This window comes from Doryrhamphus excisus, linkage group LG14, assembly GCF_037039965.1.
Source record: "Doryrhamphus excisus strain RoL-2023G ecotype Guam linkage group LG14, RoL_Dexc_Guam_v1.1, whole genome shotgun sequence".
Classification (NCBI taxonomy): Eukaryota; Metazoa; Chordata; class Actinopteri; order Syngnathiformes; family Syngnathidae; genus Doryrhamphus; species Doryrhamphus excisus.
The window spans coordinates 14,840,801-14,858,496 of NC_136370.1; the positions used below are offsets into that span (position 1 = coordinate 14,840,801).

Genomic DNA, 17,696 nt, shown 5'->3' on the forward strand with positions numbered 1-17,696 from the left:
GTGAAGGTCAGGGGCTGCATAATGAACTGGAAAATGTCAGTTATATTACACACCATTTAAATAGCAGCTTTTCCTGCACCAGAAACCAGGGTGATATTTACCTTTTCTTTCCTGCACAGGCCCAGTGAGCATGGACTTTTTAATCCAGCTCGGGGTGTGAAAATGAGGTGTGTGAACACGTGTGTATGTATTTCTGTGTGCCTGTTATACAATAATACATTATAACTAAGTCGGTGTCACCAAGGGAAAGTCTTGTGTTTGCAGTACACGTGCCTAAACCAAACCTATGCAAAATACATCTCACAGCCCATATATGGGCCATTAATGTATTATTTTCTTTAAACCTTTAATATGGAATCAGTAGCCACCAATAGGGTTTGCAGTGCTTAAGACTCAGTATAGCATTAAACTATAGAGATCATTCCAATGGTTTGTTAAGCAACAGAGTCATGATGTGGTTGTGTGTGCAGAGCCTGACTGTAATTATGCTTTCTGCAGATATTTTATCCGACGTGTGCACGGTAGTTTTTACTCTTTCATTTCATGTTTTGCCATTTTTGTCACATTTTTGGAGGTAGTCAGGGAAGTAAACAAGGGATGGTCATACATGAATAGTCACTGCTAAATAGCTCATAGTTTGTATTGTAAATCCACAATCCTTTACTCGTGTACATTGTGGGCGTCTTATTCAATTACGTTTATTATGATTATTATTGTGTGATACACTTTTTACAGTACCTTACAGCTAAAATAATGCAATTAGAATTAGTTGCAATTATTAAATTGTGTATTGAATACATAAAAAATATATATAAATATTTGTGGGTGCAGGTCAAAATGATTGCCCATGCCTAGGCTTAAACAAAGTAAAAATCAAGAAAAAAAAACAAGATAAAAGGGAACAAAACAGCTAAAAGCACAATTGATATGACACGCTCAGTGAAGTAACACAGCTATTATCAATTATTTTGATTCTTCATATATTCAAGCATTTCTACCAGGAATGTCAATGACTGTTTAAATTAGTGTGAGAAAAAACAGGCGAGGCGACGGAGCCGAGATGAAAAAAGGGCATCCAAAGGAGAATGTTAATAATGATTCCTCTAAAACAATTTCCATTAATTTTCAGCCATCTCACCAGGGAGTAATATCTACATGCCTGAGGCAGGTTTAAATTGCATAGTCTGCTTGAGGAAGGAGACGAAGCCTCCCCAGTGTCCAGCTGCTCTCATCAGATCAGGATGAGTCGAGGGACACCCACGAGACAGAGGCACAACAGTGGAGGCAAAGTTATTAGCACAGAAAGCAATCCGGGAGACACGCATGCACATTGTAAAGAGTACACATGGTTTTGAACCATGAGACGCATTTGGATATATTTTGTTCCTATCTTGGCTGGACAGCACTGGCAGATTGTGGCGCTTTATGTGCAGCTCAGTGAATAGCCTACAGACAATGTCAAAGGTAGGACGTGAATAATGCGATCATTTCATATTCTGACTCTCTGCCAGGGAATATGTCACTGGGACACCGGGTCACATACCCAATCAACATGTGAAGGCGAGCACCGGGGCCGTGAGCCTCGCTGAGACGAAAGGGAAGGCAGCCAACTAATGTCACACGTAGCGGAATCAAGGATCATATCTGTCTCCATCTGAAGATATACTGTGGCCAAGCTGGCATCTCGCCTCTGTTCAAGGCCAAAGTGAGCCTGCTTTGCATGGTGACATTGGACCATGTCTCCTGGGTTTGGGCAAAGCTGGCAGACTGTCAATAAGCTCAGCTTTATTAGTAAATGGGAGCGGATGGTAAGCCATGCATCTATGCAAGAAACCACAGACAAAAATAGTAGAGTATGCTGACAACTATATACCACCACATATAAGGGTCATCAATAGGAACTGCTGTATTTTTTTATTCCGCATGCCCTCATTTGGGTCACCAGATGACTTTTGGAAAAAAAGTGGCATACACCCTGGATCGGTCACCAGTCAATCACAATTTCAGCACTTGGCCTGTCTACACTATACAGTATGTGAAGTGTGATTGACTGGCAACCAGTCCAGGGTGCATCCCGCCTCTCACTCAAAGTCAGCCGGGATGGGCTCCAGAAAATGGCAGAAAATGGACAATGGATATGAACTGACAAACAATATCTAATAAAAATCTGTACAGAACTGATGAAGCTTAACCCCTGGAAATGATTTGTTGTCGTTCTATTGTCACAAACTGAAAAACCTCTAATCTCCAATGGAGTGTGTGCCCCATTCAGAATAACAGTATCTAATCTGTCGGAGTGTCTTATAATAGTCGGCTCGTCCACGATTTCATTCGTAGACGTCAGATTCGACTATCAATCTTGCAGTTGCATCTGAAAATAAATTGTACCATTCTGACAACGATCAGCTGCTGCTGAGCATATATTTTTTTCATATATTTTTGTTTTATTTAGCCTGTTATGCTTAAAATCCGGCTTCATTTGTGTTCATAAAGAATTGATAAAGAATTTTTTGACAAATTCCAACACTCACAATGTTTCTGTCACCACCTTCCAATGGTTTCTTTGGTCTACCTGTTCAACAGCTGTTACTTAGTAGTCTACGCTCACTCACTGTTCACAGACAAGTGTATAGAATGAACAATGTTTGTTTCCCATAAGTGTTTTCTAATATCCCGGCCCTTGCCTGCTCCTCTAAGAGGTCGGCTCTCTCATTTGCAAGGGAGGGAGTGAGAGAAGAGACAGCTTCCCACCAGCCTGTCCATCAGGCGAGCTCATCTCGAAGAGTGGGAGCAGACACTTGAAGCAGTATGTGTGTGTGTGTGTGTGTCTGAGTGTGTTGATTAATATTGGGAGGGCAAGGCAGCGCTTGGGCTGCGCCTGTCGGGGAGAAAGTGGGAGAGAGTGAGAGGACAGTTCTCTTCAGTGTCGCCCAGGGAGAAGTCTGGCGAAGGGGGTAATGAGCCAGAAATAGGCTGAGAGCACAGTGGAGAAGACTGGAGAGGAGAGGAGACGAGAGGAGGCGGCACAAGGACATGCTGCCATATTCTACCCACCTCATACACGCCCTTCATTCAATATCCCTCGCCCTACAGCAAGCACCATCAAGGTTCCTCCAGACATTCCCATCTTTCACAATGTGGTATTCCTTATCCTCCCTTTATCTTCCATTCAACACCAAGAAACTCAAATTGCTAAATTCACCATGTGATCTTGCATGTTATTATTAAAGGCAAAGGACTTAAGCGATGGCACCAAAACACATGTTAATGTAGTTATTTATTCTGTGAAAAATAACATTGAAAGACATATTTCCTGTGTTCGACGTGTGCTCGATTTATTTTCTTTTTCCTACATTTTTCCCCATCATAGACTGGAGAAGGAGGAAGTGATGTCACTATGAGAACCCTCCCTCTATGAGCAGCAAATGAAATACATGCCCGTGCTGAATGTTACAGCGCCGTGGAGAAATCTTAGCCAATTAAACTTTGCAGAATTGTTGTAATTCAGCCACATTGGAGGTTTTTCGAGCATAAATCTCCTTTCTAACATCTCAGTAGGATTAAGGTCAGGACTTTTATTCCTCACGTTACCTGGCAGGGTAAAACTCAAGACCGCTGTGTCTTGTGAGCCATTGTGAATACTGGCGTGTTTTCGACGCAGAGCAGACACACATGAGTAGCAAAGAGCTGAGACGGCAATAGAAAAAAGCCAGTTAGAACTCTCAGCATAGTTCAGCCCCATACATCCATTACCGTTTGTAACTTTTAATGGTTACAATGGGCATACTACAACACAATCACTGAATAAGGCAATTAAAGGGACTATATGCAACTCACTCATTACTACACTTTCTAAAACACACATAAAAAACAACACCACTGCAAGCTACCTCATTATCAATAGTGGTTTAAAACAACAACAAAAATACTATATACAGTACATATTTTTCACATAAAATTGTCATACATGTTTGCTCGGTATCAAATTACTGGCATTCATAGCTGTCACTCACGGCTTCACATATTCATTCAGAGTGCCGACCAACAACTTTCACTCATGTTATGATTTGCTACACATAACCACCATAACTAGTGCACATGCATGTGCCATGTTTGCACACTCAAAGCAGGTAGAGGCGGGATGCAGTACAATGTTTGCAGCTGAAATGTTGGCCCTCCAGGCAGCTTTCTTGATGAAAGCTCTGTACTGCGTTTATAGGACAAAACATATTTCACAGCCTTGAAAATGACTGCAGGAGCACTTGTACAACACTTACAACAGCGATGCCTCACAGCAGTAACTCATAAAAAAAAGACACAGCCAAGGGAAATTGGGGCAGCATGTGCGTTTCCACAGTGGCCACGGGGCTAGGAGGTGAACAAGAGGCCATCGGTGAGGATTATGAATGACCTCTCTGTGTTATTGTGGCAGAGTCGCCGAGTCAGGGGCAAATCCTGCTGTCTGAGACTATTACCCTAAAGATTATTTTTGTTGTTGTGTTTTGTTCTTGGAGCACCAGCCTCCGAGGAATAGGGTCGTGTTTGGACAATCCACTGAGAGAGGATGCATCCATCCAATAAGATGTGCGAGGAGGAGCTGTGGTACAAAAGGTTGGTGGCAGGAAATAGTGTGAGCAATTTCATAAATGGAAGGGAGAGACTGTGACTTCCTAAATCGTCTGTGAAAGACAGAAGAGAGAGCGATGCTGGTGAGGCGGGTGGGTGGGTGGGGGGGGGGGTCGATGGTGAATGTAGGGGATGACAACGGGAGAAGGAGAGAGAGGCAGCTTGATGTAAAGTGCGAACAAAAAAAGAAAGAGTGGAGAAAAGAGGAAAGCTGGGGCTTGGTGGCAAATGGATATAACTGGGTGAGGAAGGCAGCAGCAAAGTGAGAAAGACAGAGGTTGGAGATGAAAAGATGAAGAGGGCAGCTTTCTCACCAGCTGAGTGAGCACCTCTATTACCCTTCTCTCTCTCTCTCTCTCTCTCTCTCTCTCTCTATGCCTCTCAGCCTTCCTCTATCTGTGTGTCCCATCAGCCTCAGTGTGGCATCCTCTCACATCAGATTAGCACCAGCCCGGCGAGACTGTTGAAACTGCTCTGTCAAAGTCATTTAAAATACATCAGATGCAGAGGCCACACTTGCTTCTGCACGCTCCCTCCATCTTTATTTTTCTCCATTTGTCCTTGTCATGGCTCAAACTAAGACAACCGGTGCGGCTCCAGCCTCGGTTAGTTCAGCTGGGAATTATATCTCCCAATGGCATCTACAGTTAGTATCAATCAAACATGAGGGTGAGTGGGAGGACATATAGGTGTGGCAGGAGGCAGGAAGGAAGTGAGACTAGAGGAGACTTGCATAAGTCGCTAAACGGGGAAGCAATGTCAAAGACAAACAACATGAACCAGATATTCATACAGTGGAACCTCAAAGGCCAAACGCGTTCCGTTCTGAGAAGCTAGTCAACCTTAAAAAAATAAAATAAATCACAACAAGTCCTGGGTTCAATTCCACCCTCGGCCATCTCTGTGTGGAGTTTGCATGTTCTCCCCGTGCATGTGTGGGTTTTCTCCGGGTACTCCGGTTTCCTCCCACATTCCAAAAACATGCTAGGTTAATTGGCGACTCCAAATTGTCCATAGGTATGAATGTGAGTGTGAATGGTTGTTTGTCGAAATGTGCCCTGTGATTGGCTGGCCGCCAGTCCAGGGTCTACCCCGCCTCTCAGACAGCTGGGATAGACTCCAGCACCCCCCGCGACCCTCGTGAGGAAAAGCGGTAGAAAATGAATGAATGAATGAACAACAACAAGTACCCCATCGGTTCCAAATGGTCCAACGAAAACCTAAACGTATAAACACCTAAACTATTTTTCACACAAGAAATAAAAAAATCTAATTAATCCAATAAAGGAATTGAACCACAGACCTTTGGTTTATAACCATGCCATGCCATCACTGTTTAATCTACAAAACTATCTGGAAAACGATCCCAACGCCCAACTCCTAAAAGGATGAGATGCTGTTTTCCGCAAATAACCGCTGCTCTGGAGTCTCATACAAATTGCATTACAGATTGACTACTTAAAGTTTAAAATCCAAGTGATGACTTGTAGCCCAGCAGGAAGCCAGTCAGTGGCTCGTTAGTAGGGACTCCAGTGGCTGGACTCCACAGTGCCTGGACTCCACAGTGCCTTCAGTCTTCACATCTTCTGTTCCTTCTGTTCAGTTATTCTTGTGGCTACTGAAGGTCAGCACTTGACTTGATGTTTGCTATCATTGCTATCTGGAATAGGGATGACAGTCCGAACACTCCACTGGGACAAGTTGAAATGTTTTAATTTACACGTTCTGTGTTGCAACAAAACCAGTGAAAGCCAAAGAAAAAGCAAAACATGCAAAGTTAATAGGTATAAGGGTCAATTCCCGAATGAAACAAACTTTATGCTATTTTAAATGTCTTGTCGTAAGATCAAAAAGATAAGTGCATGCCTCGTATGCCACAAAATCGATAAAAATATGTTATGTTGGAATGGGACACAGCAAACCGATAGAGTCGTTAAGGTAAGCTTGGCATTATGGAGGCATGACTGTGCATTGACCAGCAAGCTATGGATGGCTTTTGAGAGGGAAGTGAGCAGATTATTCTATGAGACACTGTGTCAAGCCTTCATCCCTCCTGATGAGAGAGACTGTTTCAGTGTAGCATGGTGCAGCCTATTTTCAGACAGAGACGGCTGTTTGAGCTCTCCAGTCATGGCCTCACTGATGAATGGCCTCCACTGCCAAGCAAAGAAAGGAAAAGGGGGGCTGAGAGCTCTCCAAGGATCAATATGTACGCACAGAAGTACCTGCTTCGCATGTTAAAAAACCCATCCAGCACCAGCCTATGTCCACTGTGTCCTGCACCACTGACGAACAAGCCTCTGGGAGACAGTGGGAAGGAAGGTTAGGCTGTGGAGGGAGGACTTAAGCATGTGTCAGTGAAGGTGCATACATGCAGTGCGTCAGCAGGTTTTCCAGAGGGGCTGGCGTGTCAGCAAACTCAAGGTCGACGTGGAACACACAAGCACACATTTGCACACAGGCTTGCAAAAGTCACTGTTGTCTGTCAAAGGCGATGCATATCGTAATCATGAATCCGAAACAACAGCTAAAGTAGCTTATCATAGCAATAAGGAATGCATGGAAATGGGACTGGAATGTTTGTGAGTGGAAGGAGTGTGGGGCTCAGGGGGCTAAAATCTTGAAATGAATACAAACTACATGGTGTGGTGCTGACTATAGGAGGGCGCATACGACAGGAAGTCTGCTTCTCTGAACAGAGACAAAAAACACCAAATCATAAAACCATATAGACAAACAACCATTCACACTCACATTCATACCTATGGACAATTTGGAGTCGCCAATTAACCTAGCATGTTTACCTGGAGAAAACCCACACATGCACGGGGAGAACTCGCAAACTCCACACAGAGATGGTGGAATCGAACTCGGGTCTCCTAGCTGTGTGGCCTGTGCGCTAACCACTTGGTTACATATGCATATGTATTTGTTTAATCACTGAATATGCTCATTTTACTGCCCTTTGTATAGAGTTGTGGATTCCTATAGAGCAGTTAACCTGTACAGATAACCCACACAGAAAGCTTTCTAGATCTTCCAGAATCTACACCTATTCCAAAACCACACTCTAATGTGGTTGGTCACACTCCCAAACATTTCCGAAGACTACCAGACTACTGCTGAACTGCGCTCTTCTTTAGGTAAGTTAGCTGTTCTTCAAACCTGAACAAATATTCCTGGAAGCCATTAGCATTAGCTCTGTGCTAACACAGTGAAACAGTGCAGCACAGCGGGGGGGAGGGCAAGCCGACAGCTTGTATAAGGATGTTCGGTTCACAGTGACATCACAGGGAGCCGGCATTAGAAAAAACTCTCTGAAACTGAGCGTCCAGAGCCATCCCAAACTTCATTCAGGGCTCACTTCCAAATGCGCTAACCTCCTTATCTGAAAATGTGGCATAGTTTAACACGAGAATACAACATTCTAACAACATTTATAGGTCCCAAAAGTGGAAAAAGTATCATAGGTCATCTTTAACATGAAATATAAAAAAAAAAAATAGAAAACAGCGATTTTGAATTGTGACACAACCTTTGTTCTGCTCACAAAAAATATGTACAGATACGGCAGAGGAACAAAACTAAAATCCAGGCATTTTTATATCTTATCTGACCAAAAATGCAATGGGCACACCATTGCCCACCCTTTGACAAAGTTTTGTGGAAGTCAATATTTGCTAACGAACTGTGATGAAAACACAACTTCAAATTTTATATCTAAATCTAATTTGACAGCAATCTATTTACGCCATCATTTTGTAATTTTTGGAGAGGAGTCCTACGATGACTATTATACCCTGCATTCAATATAAGTAAACATATTGTGTGATTCAGTTTTTGTTTGTGAATTAATGAATGAATCAAAAAGGGATGGGGGGGGGGGGGGTGGCGGCGGGAGGTAGATGAGATGTGAACCGAGTAAACAACAAGCTGTGCACGGCTAATAGCTGGGAAAGGAATTATGGTCCAATTGCTGGATCTTATTGTAGCCCTAATGCTACCGAGGCCTCTTGCTGCCTGGTAGCCCCTCTGTTTGATTTGATTCCATTTGGAGAGCCTTATTTTCCTCTTGATCTCACACATTAAGGACCTTGCTATTCACCAGAGCAGGAAAGACAGTCAGAGCAATGGACTGGATTAGCAGACAGCTGCTGAGACCAGGCAGGGCAATGTTTTAAATCTCTGGCCATGTCCGGTTAGATCTGCTAGCCTGTACTTCAAGATGCCTTTGGATCTTGAAGGCACGAATAGCCCTCGGCTGAGGAAAACTAAATACATGGTGGAAAGGAGTCAAAATTAGGTCTCTATTGGCCAAGACGGATCATCCTTGGTGTTAAAACAACAAAAGCCAGAGATCAAGAACTATGTCTGAATGAAGAGCTGACTGTTGTGTGCATTCAAGAATGAGATAAGAACATACTCCGTTCCCTTAATCCTAAATGTCACCCTTTGTCTGAATGTGCATGCATATGTGTGTGTGATATGGGACTTGAGTTGCCACGCTTGTCTGGCCAGAGAATATCCAGCCAATTATCCCTCTTAATTATGTATTGACGAGATGGAATTGATGTTTTTGGAGAGCTGATTGGATAATCAGGAATGTTGGCCACAGTTATTCTCCTTGGATGAGATTGCTCTTCTGTCCAATCTGGCCTCCTGATTTGGGTCGTCTGCTAACGGTTGCAGAACATATTCCCACTAATGGTCGCTTTGGCTTTTGACGGTGACTGGTTTTAAAAAGCAAAATGTTGCTTTCTCATAATGGTAAAAATACATTTTCAGGCAGACCACGGACTGCCTTTTCTATTTGTCATTAACCTTCTTATCTGCAGACAACCCGGTGCTGCTTATAAGCTCAAATATCCAAATCAGGCTTCTCCCAAACAAAGAACATTCTACTTCTGAACAAGGAAACGAGCTGCATTCATTTTTGCCTCCTCTCTTGGAATCAACAGCCCATTTTTAACCCTCTTGGAGAGCAAGCTGGCACAAAACCAGGCAGGCAGCAAAAACATGAGAGCGCAAAGAGAAGTGACACTGATTGTGCCTCCTCTAATTAAACCCTACCTGACCCCGGTGTTAGGACATCATTAGTTCTTCCTTGTAATCATCACACAGCAGCAATTACATTCTGTTTGGTCCCATTTGAGATTTCCATGAACAATTAAAGACAGATTGGGGAGAGGGAAGAATGAAGCTATATAAAGCGTGCAAGATTTTACAAGAGTATGGTGGAACCTCCAACATCAAACACCACACATTAAGGCGTATTATTTAGATTATAACCCAAACATTCTGGACAAAAGTAGTGACATGGCACATTTTTACGCTACACATACACATATGTTCAGGTATTAATAATAACATATTAACCAAGTTTTAGGGTGACCCACTCTACTGAATCGGTACTTGCAAAAGTGACAAATTATTTTCTTCTATCTGTGGATTGTGACACCTCCTCAATATTATTATTACTAGATCTCAGTGCTGCCTTTGATACCGTCAATCACTCTATCCTACCGGAATGCCTTCAAACGCATATTGGTGTTACTGGTCCGGTACTCTCTTGGCTTACATCTTATCTTAGGGATCCGTTCCATCGTGTAGTTTATGATAATATAACTTCTCAGTACTGTGGTGTCACTTGCGGAGTTCCACAAGGATCAGTGCTTGGCCCTCTTTTGTTTAATACTTACATGTTGCCACTTGGCGACATCATTCGCAAATATAATGTTAGCTTTCACTGTTATGCCGACAGCAGTCAGCTGTATGTGCCATTAAAGCTAACTGATCCATGCCTATTTGGTTGACCTAATTGTACCCTATGCTCTATCTAGAAACCTACGCTCACAACGCCTCAGAAAGAGCCTTTTCTATTCAGGTTCCAACACTGTGGAATGCCCTACCTCATTTATAGGTCAGAACTGTGGAAAAAGCACAATAGCTCCCCTTCAAGATCCAACAGTGCAAAATGGAAATTCAAAAACTTTGATCAGGGGTGTATTAATGTGTAAACACCATTCTTCAAATGTGTATGCTAATCTGCTATTGTTTAAATAAACCTCATAATTACAGTAAAATGATCAAGAAAACTCTTAAGACTACAAACCCACATATTGGACTCCTTAAGTAAACCAACAATGAGTTTTTTGCAGATGTGCCTGCCTCAGTTTGTAAAAAAAAAGAGTAAAGAGAGAAACTAAAAATAATCTCACTTGAGAAAACTCAAGAGCAGCAGTCACATGTCTCCTCACTTGCAGGAAGAACACTTAATAGAACTACACATTGCATTGCAGAATGGAACCATCAGTGCAAGTGTACCCTTACAAACGTACATCAGGGAAGGAGATAGTGCTTTCTGTGCAGCAGGAGAGTCATGCTGGGGCAGCGTTTTCCTCCCAAATATGCCGTCTACATAAAGACAGTCCCACGTCTCAAACAAAGAGAGACCTTTGAAAACTCAGCTGGCATTTGAGCAAGGCAAATGAGACTCTTTTTCTCGAGTGTTGACTTCTGTTAAACCTGACAACAGTAGACCAGGGTTGTTGTCAAACACCCCTCAGGAGACAGAACCCCACAGGAGATAAATTAATTTGCCCTTTTTGGTGCAGAGAATAGAAGATTGCTTGAATGAATTTGGGTGTTGAGTCGTTGGTAGCCTACTCACTGACGTCCAGCGTGTTATTTTATGCTGAGCTTGGTGTGTGCGCCAATGTATGCTCCCTATTGAGCTGTTAAATTCAAAATAACGCTCAGAACAAATCAGCATCTTGCAGAGTCTTTGTAGCAATGTTGTCCGGTCTAAGTTGGGAGCTGGTGTCCTTCAGTTTTGTCCTGTTATTTTGTTGGTAGCTTTTGGAATCTATTCGGTTTATTGCCATAAACTTCAACAATACACATGCTGGGCATGATTTATAACCTAGCCCAAAGTTGTTTTTTTTTGCAGTGCCCCCCTTTTGAAGATAAACCACCACCTATAGCGAGGCGTTGTGATACTCCACCAGAAAATAGTACTCTGTGTTAGCTGCTACAATAACAATATCGCTGCAGCTCGGTTATTATACAGGTCAGTTATGAAAATTGGACACTTTTGGTGTTTATTTTGAAGGATTTTTTATTAGTGCTTAAGCATCTAAATAGCTGTGTCCCAATGATGTGCATTTGAGCTAGCTCGTATTAACTCGTTTTCTTGCGTTATAATGCGCCATCACTGCAGCTCGGTTATTATACAGGTCAGTTATGAAAATGGGACACTTTTGGTGTTTATTTTGAAGGATTTTTTATTAGTGCTTAAGCATCTTAATAGCTGTGTCCCAATGATGTGCATTTGAGCTAGCTCGTATTAACTCGTTTTCTTGCGTTATAATGCACCGAAAATGTGTCCATGTTTCACATAAATTCCCCTAAAAATGCAGTTCACCCTTAATTTTAAGCCACAGGGATCAAAGTGTATGAAAAAAGTTGCCTTTCATAGTACGGAATTTACGGTACATGTTTTTTTGTATGTAAATATGAAGTTCGCCAGGCATACAGATTACCGACTGCAATATTTAGAAAGTTTTCCTTGATGAGCATGTTCATGAATTCTGTCTTTACCTTCACTTCACTTACCGGCACACAAAAGCTGTTGAATAAAATGAGACCGCTTTAGACATTGCAATTACTTTCTGAAAATTAATCATGTAAAAAGGAACAACGTGATAAGAACTGTTAACAGGTTATTACAACATGGCGTGTTCAGCGTGGCTAAAAGCTTGCCTCCATCAGGAGGGAACAAAGTGCATTCTGGAGCCTGATTTCACATTAAGGCGATTTAAAATATTCTAGATCTGCTCATTTAGCGGTTGGACTTCTGTGTAACTTAATTTGACAAGATTAATTATACAATTAAATCCAAACTTCTCTCAATTATGTGGAGCAATGCAGTCCGCCCGCTCAGGTCGACCCCTCACCTTTGCTGAGGCAAGGTACCTGATAAGCATAATTTCATCAGGAGAAGAAGAAATTGCTGCCTATTTTGTTGCTGGGTTCCATTCAGCACATTACGACTCTTAATTGCTAGCAGACTTTACGACTGTGCCCTTGACACAGAATGGCAAAATGTTACGGCCGTTCACTCACATCAGTAAAACTGCGGCAGTTCTTTCCTGATTGACGGGACAATCCACTGAAACAAAAGACTTAATTGTGTGTGTCAATTGTTTCGGTAATTACAAGTGGCAGGCTTGCCACTCCTGCTTGGCTGATTTCTCATATGTGAGAAGGACTTAATGATATAATATGCTATTAGTTCCGTCCCGTACTGCTGTTTAACAATTCTGCCTGCCTCTGTCTAATATTTACATCAGAAGTGGTCGTATTGCGATTTGTTGGCCATGGACGGTAGATAGAACCACATGAGTCTAAATATGTTTGAGAAATGTCTGCTAAAGTCGAAATGATTATTATTTTGAAGTACTACCGCATTTCGAGGTCCTGCATAAGGAACTTGTTGAGTTCCATAAGGTAGCCTGCAAAGAACGGGCTGCCAAAATGGAATATGAGGGTATATAAATTTGCCAAATATAATCCTTAATTTAATTCCAGTATTAAAGATGTCATGGCTGTGAAACCCTACTCTTACCATAACTTTGTCGTGTTGCGTATGGTGCTTTCCCTAGCCAGAGGCAATTAGCTGTCCGCCGGCCCAATAGCCATAAAAGTAGAGCTGCATGATAAAGTTCATCCGATATTAGGAATTATAATGTTATACCAATATTAATATTTTGAATCACCTAATCACCAATTTTTTTGTTCAATTAGTAGACAAATCAAAATAAAAAAAAGACCAAAAAAGGACTGGACTTTATTGTGTATTATTATTTCTTATTATGGCACTACAAATTTGAACTTGACATATGACATTATTTATGATATTTATTTAATATGACAGTTTTGGAGTGTGAATTTCTATTAAAAATAAATCCAATAACATTAAAAAGTAGCTCCGTTAACCAATCTTTTATAAAGATTACCCAAGTGTTCCATTTCACCAACATGTGACGTGCTGTAAAGACATATTGTAACCAAAGATAGCATCGATCGTGTGGGATTTCCCTACTGCCCTAGACATCTCGCGTGCTAACTGTGCCAAACGCCAAACTGAACGCAACGATGGCTGCGTGAAAGCCCACGAAAAAGTCTGCGCCACCAAAGAAGATGTTGTAAAGCCCCCCCACAAAAGGCCTGTAGAGGTCCGCTCCCATCATCGTAGCGTCATCCACCATCACCAAGACACCAGTCCTTGTCAGCTAGCAAACCACTACGAGCCATGGTTTGTACTTGAGTCTTGAGTGTACTACTTGAGTCTCAGCCATTTTTTATGTTTTGTTAATAGTCGTGATGTCATGATATGGGGACAAATCTACACTTTGGTTTGTCAAATCCAACTTTGCTTGAGTCGTCCCTATCACTTTTTTTTCCCCTATCAATTTAAAAAAAGATACAAAAAGTTGTTGGTTATCAGTTTCAGTATTGGGAAGCAGGAAGTATCTGCTTAAAACGTAAAAGTCGAAAAAGCAGTAAGACTCCGCCCGGGGAACAGTGCGAACCAAATCGGCCAATGAATGAACATGAATATGTCCTCAGTTTGAAGAGGCTGTCAATGCCCGGGTACCTGGGTAAATATTTTTCAGACAGACCCGTTTGGGTAAGAAAAGGTCTACGGCCTGAGAGACGCATTGGTGTCTTACTTAGCTCAGATGACATACCCTTCACTGACATATCAAAATAGAAATTTGCCACTGACAGAAAAAGAAACTACTACTTGCACCACTAACCCATAATTGTCATCCACTTTTCGTAGAGAGAGAGAGAGAGCGAATACCCACAAGGGTCAAATGTAAAACCTCTTTGAAAGATTTTCCAAATCCTACCTTTACTCTCTCTCACAATTCCTACCTTTCATCATGTTCTTCATCCTCTATTTAGAAGAGAGAAGTAGAGGTCAAAGTGGTCGACTTGACCTTAATCTGCCCAGTAGTCGGTTTCAGAGAAATGACAAGCAACCTCCGAGGTAAAAAGCAACTGTTTCTTCCCTTTTTATCCAGATATTTTAAAACTACGTGTTTCCATGTTGACTCAGGTCAAAAGATCGAGGGACTTCATTTTCCATTTGCCTCGATAGTCTTATGAACTTTACATTCAAGCATTTATATTCAGCATTTCCTGCTTAACTTTCCACATCAACATATTGCATGTAAGCAATAGCATTAATCTCCAAACAATGTGAAATAATACCAGTCTTAAGTGCTATGATTAGTCTATGTCCATATCATCAGCAGTCTAACACAAAATATGTATCCAAACCAAGAAATCCAGAATAATTCCAAATAATATTGATTTCTCAAGCCAGCAAGAAAATAAGCATTTAAAAATAAAAGCAACTCTTTGGGTTTTTGGAGGTTATTCACCGGTGTTTAATGACATCATTTCCTACTTCACAATCAAGTGGCATGACTGATGAGTTCGTTGATAATTTCACCCTCAAACAGTTAGCAGCCAGCAGGGGACTGATGCAGACGTATGAAAAACATGATTTGTGATTGCTGGATTCTGAAGCCCCCCAATCAGAAAAACTATCTAATTAAATCAAACATTAGGAGAGCATGGATGACAGAGGACATTTTGCTTCGAGGACATCCCTTCCCATATGCATGCATCCCATGCATTATTTTTCACGACACACAACAGTATCATGTATAGAATATCAGTTTGTTTGGCAATGAACAAAATATTTGTTTGTATAAAAAATAAAACAAAATCAAAACAAGAATGGACAGTGATTTTTCCTTTCCTTGTAGAAGTCTATTATTCCTTGATAGTCATTGCTAAGTGCTACTGCTACTCCATGACACCCCAGTATCACGTGTATTCTGTTGTTTAGGTAGTCATATATTTTTTGTGAGTTCACCTTCCTGTGTCTCTTCAGTCGTGCCCAGCAATCATTAAAGAAGTTTGGGATGGCTCTGAACGCTCGGTTTCAGAGAGATTTTTCTAACACCGTCTCCCAGTGACCTCACAGTGAGACTTCCTTATATGGGCATCAACAAATACAAGCTGTAGACCTATCATAGCGTAGTGGAATAAATTAAAATAGACAGTTTTGGAAAGCCAAGGAAATCAATGTGGAATAGGTACAGATTCTGGAATTTCTCGAAAGCTTTCTGTGCAGGTTATTGTGCGTAGCTGCTCTATAGGAGCCTCAAGTCAATACAAAGGGCCAAAAAAATGTTCATAATAGGTCTCCTTTAACCTTTTATACACTACTCCAAGGTGCTTTATTTAGTTCTTGCCCCTTGTGCCATTGTCCTTTGTTACTTTGTATTTACCTAATCTCTTTTGTTCATTTGTATGACAACTTATACTCGTGCCGCAGCAGTATGCTCAGCGCTCAGCCTCTTACATCACTCAACATTGGTCTCAGATGTGTCCCCAAGAAGTTCATATAAGCTGTCTTTGAGAGATCAATCCATCTCTTCTTCCATTTTTACTTCCTGTCATAATGGCCTGGTGTTCGTGTAGAATTTCTTATCTGGCTAGTGGTTAATATACTGCATTCTAACATTTTAACCCTGTTCTATTTCTTACCATCCACTTTGCCTGCATCAATGGCAGCAGATTTCAACAGGATAGTATTCCATCGCTACTCTAACTTAAAAGAGCCAGGAATACAACCAGGCTGTCTAAGGTACAATAACAAGACACAAATTATGACGTCATAATTTAAACCAAATGTACCCAAAATGTGGCCAAAGTCAGCTGGGATAGGCTACTGCATACCCCATGACTCTAATGAGGATAAGCAGCATCGAAAATGGATGAATGGAAGTTCGACATCCCAAGCACAAATTCACTATGTAAACGGTAACCGGCCCCAGGTGACTGATGGGTTTCCTCTGGGTTAATGACACGCTGCATTCAAATGCCTCGAGTCTCTTGGGTTAAAGTTCAGCAGCCAATGCAAAGAGTTCCATAGCAGTGGCATAGCGGGCCTTGGTCACAGCTGCTCTCCTATGCCTCGGGAAGAATTGCTTCCATTTGGACTGTCACTTTGGCCATGGCCACTCAGGCTTTTCTCATTTGTCTGAGAGCAGCGTCGATCCTCTAGCTCTCAAGGCTAATCTGTAGCCGCAGGTTAAATGAGACACACACACTTACGCTTTGGACCAGGATCAGCATTGGTTCACAAAGGTTTAGAGTTTAGAGGGGGAATTGAGGAAGAAGCAAAAGACAGGAGGAAAGTGATGTCAACAGTAGCAAAGGAGGTCAAAAATCAACATCACATTATTAGTGGGTGATAACGTACTTTAATACTCTATAAAGCAAAATGGGTGGGAAAAAGATTCTAGTCGCACAACCATGAAGAAACCAAACACAATGACCCACTTTGGCTGAGTGACTGGACCAACGATGGACAACAATATAAACCCTTTACTGAACTTCCTTGATGTGTTGAGCTAAAATGGGAAAAGGCTTACGCATGCACTTTCATTATGCTTTAAAAAAAAAAAAAGTGCGGGCCGTACACATTAATGTAGTTCAATATTACAAATTGTAGCTATTCCTCAAATAAGAGATGTTTACATGTAAATGGCTAGTACAGGTAGTCCTTGGGTTAGGAACAAGTTCCATTCCTACAACACATTGTCAAGTTTTAGTGTCAACAAGTCAGAACTCAAACACTTCAGTCGCTCACCCTTGAAGAGTGACGTTAGTCTTCAGTCATTAAATGAAACCTTAATAAAAAGAGAAAACAAAAATCCACTACACTGCTTTATTACGCTCGCTTTCATCGGAGTAGAACGTTTAACATGCTCAAGGATACTGAAGCAACGTGGCAGTTATTTTTGTCATCAAGAGTTTTATGATTTCCGAAACTCTCGTGAATGTGACATGGGTCCTGTGTGTGTGTGCATGCATGTGTGTGTGTGCCGAAGAGAACGGCTGTGTGCACAGAGGACAGTTGAGTTTGCTGATTATTGTTCGAGCTTGGGGGCAGCATGGCGGTCGAATGGTTAGCGCGCAGA

General features: G+C 41.7%; 1 protein-coding gene across 2 annotated transcripts in view; it reads right to left on the minus strand.

Moving 5' to 3' along the window:
* arid1b (AT-rich interactive domain 1B) overlaps nucleotides 1-17,696 on the minus strand; it is a 216,746-nt gene that overhangs the window by 195,802 nt on the left and 3,248 nt on the right. The window lies entirely within an intron of this gene.